Source organism: Oryzias melastigma, linkage group LG5, assembly GCF_002922805.2.
Source record: "Oryzias melastigma strain HK-1 linkage group LG5, ASM292280v2, whole genome shotgun sequence".
Taxonomy (NCBI): Eukaryota; Metazoa; Chordata; class Actinopteri; order Beloniformes; family Adrianichthyidae; genus Oryzias; species Oryzias melastigma.
Window position 1 is genome coordinate 4,997,579 of NC_050516.1, and position 5,390 is coordinate 5,002,968.

General features: G+C 46.2%; 1 protein-coding gene and 1 long non-coding RNA gene across 6 annotated transcripts in view; one reads left to right on the top strand and one right to left on the bottom strand.

Moving 5' to 3' along the window:
* The window catches only part of pdzrn3b (PDZ domain containing RING finger 3b), a 110,318-nt gene that overhangs the window by 72,101 nt on the left and 32,827 nt on the right, over nt 1-5,390 (top strand). The gene's annotated exons all lie outside the window — the stretch shown is intronic.
* Nucleotides 3,086-5,390, bottom strand: part of LOC112145500 — a 4,989-nt gene continuing 2,684 nt past the window's right edge. For 2 of the 4 annotated variants that reach the window (XR_004947836.1, XR_002919083.2), the window contains 3 exons: nt 5,308-5,347; nt 4,982-5,150; nt 3,086-4,480 (listed from right to left, as the gene is read on the bottom strand). This is a non-coding gene — a long non-coding RNA (uncharacterized LOC112145500). The remainder of the gene's footprint in view (nt 4,481-4,981; nt 5,151-5,307; nt 5,348-5,390) is intronic. The other 2 variants (XR_002919082.2, XR_004947837.1) reach the window with 2 other exon arrangements.

A 5,390-nucleotide genomic window follows, 5' to 3' on the forward strand; every position in this document is an offset into this window, starting at 1 on the left:
CCCGCGGGCCGCGAGTTTGAGACCCCTGCTCTAGTCGTTTGTGAGGTGCAAATACTGGCCAGTTACTGACACCAAATGTTTCACGCGCAGGTATGGGATATGTAAGTGCTTGTAGGACCCCCGTATCGGGCTCTTTGTGCATGGTGGAAGATTTGGGGTTGAACGTCTCGCCTAATTCTACCCTACTTTACCCGTGCATGTTTTGTAAGCGCTGGCACGACCGTATAAGAAAATATGTATGAACATGTTCTCTGTACCTGTTCACCAAGCTTGTCTATGATCTTGATATTTTGTGCAGGTCACCTGTGTTCCCCATACACATTTACCATTTTACACTACCAGACTGCCTATAGCTAGCCCTAAGGGCTCTTGTGACTACTGCTTAAGGCTGTAACTAGTCAGTGTCATGCCATCATTCCAGTTAGGAGTGAGGAAATCCTTTTGCACGCCATAATTGTTGGGTCTAGTTGTTGCAAAAATCCATTCCAGCTTTCCTATCAAGGAAAAGAGCAAGAATGGATTGGAGGGGGCAGGCTTTGGTTTGTAGATGTTGGTCTGAATAACACAGGCTGCCTGTTAGTACAATGTCAGAAATGTCCATCAATAGCCGAGCCCCCCAGCTGCCTCTGTGACACATACCTCGCTACCCCTTCCTGACTCTTAAGCTCCAGGCCTCTTCTTTTCATTTTTCCTTAAAGTTCTCCAAAGTCACATTTTCCTCTTGATTTGTGTAGGTCTGATTTGACCTTCTGTGACCCTGGAGCTGAATGAACTGGACATCTGCGTCACCTTTGACCCCTAACGGCGAACTAAACTGCTCCTGAAAGAACAGGACGCTTCTCCTCCTTATCAGTGCTGACCTCCAGGCAGTTTGGGGATCTTCACCCTTAAGAGCCTAATTCTTTTTTTTTTTGGAGTGGTTGTGGTGGTTCTAGGAGGGTGGGGGCTGGAGGTGTCCTGTCGCTGCCCAGATCAGACTTCAAAGGCAGCAGCGGTCCCCCGTCCTCTATGGTTTCCATGAGCTTTGTGGTAATCTTTGAGGGCACACCTGATGACCTTTCTCCTCTCTGATTCCCCACACTCCACCCCCCCTCACACTGTCCTCATAGTTTGTTCTTTTGGTTTTTGGGGGGGTGGGGCTAAATGCTGTAATCTTGACATAAAAGAACTTAATCCCCGAGAGCTAGGTCACTCACCTGTGTGTTGCTAACATGAGGCCCGGCCATATTCCCGAGCTTGTTAAATTGTTAATAAGAGCCGGATTTGATGGAAGGCCTAACAGAGATCAGAGGATGAGTCAGGGTTGATCCGAGTTTCCGGATGAGCCCCCTCTCCCACTATGACACAGATGTTTAGGGGGGGAAGAATGAGTCTTCTGCTTTATCTCTGAGGGATTGTTTTAGCTGTCCAAATGGATAGTCTTCAGATCTATCTGCATTTTGGAGCAACCTTCCATGAAGGTGGAATTAAGTCTTAGAGGGTATAAAAATTTAAAGTGTGTAAAAATTGACAAAAATATGTCAATTTTTATACATCTCAAAATCTACCTCCTCCAAGTGCAAAAACTTTTTTTGATAAATAAAGCGGAAAATACAGAATTTTTTTTAGTTCTGCCTTTTTTTACAATTCCCACTGTGGTTTCTATATGGTGCACTTACTTTCTCCAAAATAAAAACCTTCATGTCACAAGTTAAAATCAACCAAACTTCCACAAAGCAAACTAGCGTTTTTGGTGCTTTTTTGGGGGTTTGTTGTTTCATTTTACGTAAACCAGAGTTTAACTCCTGAACCACAAACGGCTGCAGGTCCTTTTCCATCTCCTCATATTTCCTCCTTTTCCCTCAAGTTACTTTGGAGAATTCTGGGGAGAAAAAAAAAAAACAAAAACCTTCAGCTGTCTTACAAACAAGGTCTGGAGATGAAAGGCAGGAGGAAATATGTTTTCCTTTAAGCGCGACTCCGCTCTTTACAGTAAAGTAAATTTCCTCTAATTTCATCTTTGGAGAGCTCCTGAAGATAAATGCAGGAAGACGAGTCTGCTGCTCGCTCTGGGCATTCTTTTTCCTGGGAATCTGCTCTCGATAAAGATCAATGTCAGGGTAGAAAATGCGCCACCCCCCCCTCGCCGCCGCCCCAGCCCTTTGCTCCCACCCTCATGTCCCTGTTCTCCTTTTATTTCTTCTCCTCCCATCTTTCTTTCCATTTCCACTCTTCTCCTCAGTGCCGGCAGTGATTAGAGCAACTCCTAAATAAGCTGTTTATGTTCAGCCACCCGCCTCTGGATAGTGTGGCAACCCCGCCCCCTCTTTTTTTTGTTTTGTTGTGACCCACTAGGATCTCAGAGATCCATCAGTTCTGATCTGTCTGGACCCCCTCCCATCCACTTAGTGGCAGGCGATGGGAAAATAAAGGAGACAGTTGTTTGTTTACACTCATGGGGAGGATCTTCTGAGCCAACGTGCTATTTTATTGGGTGGGGGTTCGGGTTAGGGTTGGGCACTGGACCCAGGTGCTTCCTGTCTGGGGAAAGTGGAGTCCAGTGAGCTTCTGGAAAGTCGCCTCCTTTTTCAAGATCTCACTATCGTTTTTTTTAGATTTCTCCCAAACCCGATTCCAGACTTTTAATCCTGAGTCGGTCCACGTTTTCGGAGACTGACTCTTTCCGAACAAAGGAATATTTTGGTGGAAATGTTTCCAACTCCGAGGGATTTACAGCTCCGAGGGGGCAGCTGTGGCTGCTCAGGAAAAGTATTTATGTGAGACTCTGATATGCAGTTTGTTTGTAACCCGACCTGCTCCTCAGCTGTGATGGCCTGCAGACAGCCAGAAGGGAGCAGTGACCCCTGCTGGCCAGCACGAGTAACTACAGAGCTCAGTGAGTCCTCTGCACCTGTCAGGCTCCCGTTTTAGGCCTGACATTAAAACATTTAACCAACGAGCTCTGATTTACAACTCCAGCGAAGGCTGTAATTTGAGGTAAAAAAAAAAAAAAAAAAAAAAAAAGCTGGACTTCCATGTCTTCAGCGAAGTGACAGTACATTAACACTCCCCCTACCCCCCAATCCAAAGCATGACTCATAAAGTGTGTGTCAGAGCAGCAGTTTATTAGTCGCTCTTCCTTCTCAGGTATTTTCTTGCCCCCCCCTCAGGGCCATCGACACGCCAATGTTTACAGAAGTCTGCCGCCGTCAGACGCCACGGTTCTCCTGAGGAGGAGGCGCCGCTGACGCCCACAGTACTTTCAGAAAACTATGAAGAAAAACATTAAGATTAGAAAAACATGTTTTTGTTTTTTCTCTCGAGGAATAAAAGATTTTTGGAATTTATTAAGAATCACAGGAAGATGTTTCAAAATGAAACGGAATAAAAGAAAATTAGATCTCTTTAGTAAAATTGTAAACTTAATTGCAATCAATTTGGGACAAAAATTGGAATTACACATACAGTATGCACTAAAAAGAGTTCAGACACTAATACAAAAAAATGAATAAGTGTTACTTTTTTAAGATATCAGACATGCTTCAAGTCTTCTGTTCCCGTGGAAGGTTACCGGGGCCAATCTTTTTCATGTGAATGTTCCTGAGGAGGGTCACTGGGGACGCTCCTCTAAAAGTATCTGTTCCTGAGGAGGGTTGCCAGTGCCGCCCCTTCACTTTCTCTTTGCTGTTCCAGAGAAGGATTGCTGGGTCCACTCCTCTTCATGTGTATGTTCCTGAGGAGGGTTGCTGGGGCCGCTCCTCTTGATGCGTCGGTTCCCAAGAACGATCGCTGGGCTGGCTCCTCTTTATGGGTCTGTTCCTGAGAAGGGTCACGGGACCAACTCCTTCATATTCCGCGTACCATTAGAAGGATCTCTGGGGCCGCTCCTCTTCATGCGTCTGTTCCTGAAGAGGTTCACTGGGTCCGCTTCTCTTCATGCATCTGTTCCTGAAGAGGTTCACTGGGGCCGCTTCTCTTCATGTCTCTTGTCCCGCTCCTGAGGACAGTCACTAGGATGCAGCATCATATTCCCTCTTCTGTTCTCAAGAAGGGTTGTCAGGGCCGCTCCACTTCATGTGTCTATTCCTGAGTGGGGTCACCGGAACCACTCCTACACGTTACTTGTCCCGTTCCTGAGAATGATCACTGGGGCCGCTCCTCTTCATGTGTCTGTTCTTGAGGAGAGTTAACGCGGCCGCTCCTCTTCATGTGTCTGTTCCTGAGGAGGTTCACTGGGGCTGCTCCCACATGTCCCTTGTCCCCTCTGGAGAATGGTCACTGGGGCCCCTCCTCTTCATATGTCTGTTCCTGAGGAGGTTCACCGGGATCGCTACTCTTCATGTCCTGCTCCTGAGCTTGGTCACGGGGACAGCTCCTTCATGTTCCCCATCTCATTCCCAAGGAGAGTCGCCGGGACGGCTCCTTCGTGTTCCCTTTACTGTTTATGTGGAGGGTCGTCAGGGCTGCTCCTCTTCATGTGTCCTGATTTGGGGGAGGGTCCCTAGGGAAAGTCACACAAACTGGTCCTCTTCATGCTTGTACTTTTAAGTTAGTGTCTACTTTTAAAAAAGTAATTTTTAATTCTCAACTTAAATTAGTGTTTATCACTTGAAAATAATAAATGCTTCATCGTAAATAAATAAAGTAGTTTTAGAATGGAGATTTTTAAAATAATTAGAAAAATAATCAAATCGATTGTGAATTGAATTGCTTCAGTATTATGGTATGAGACTCAACCACGTTTTGCAGCTTTTTTTCAACTCCGGACCAATCGCTGCTTACTGTTGATGTCTGCCCCTCCCCCCAAAAAAGAAGGCGACTGAATTTACTTAATTTTGTTGGAGATGGATATAAGCCATTTTTTATAGCTGATGTCACACTCACCTGGTCCAGTTCTCATATACAGTCAGTGCATCAAACTCAGATTTTTTTGTTGTTCGTCAATTCTATCAGATCTTTGGAGTTTGTGAACCAAAAGCATCTATACATCTCTTTCTGATACCTTCTAGCAGCTTTTCTCAATATTCCATCTCACTTTGGGTCTCCGGGGGATCAGGAGAGGGTCCAGCTGTGGAAAGGTCGGATGAAAAGAGGGATCCAGTGAGGAAGTGAAAGGACTTAGCCTTCAGGATCTGCAGGGATGCTGGTTTCATTTCCTCTGAGCGCTCCAGCTGTTTGAACAAGTGTGGAGGAGTCCACATATGCGGGAAGCGAAAGAGAGAGTGGGGGGACAGTGAAGGCAGTGCTGCATGGGACAAGCTGAAGGTCCTCTGTGTGTTTTTCTTCTCCCATGGGAGGGGGAGAGTATGCCAGACTGGACCAACTCACCCCCGTCATCGCTGCTTTCCTCCTCACACCCCCACGGCTCCTGTAACATCCAACACAAACACACTCATGTCAGGGTTTGGTGT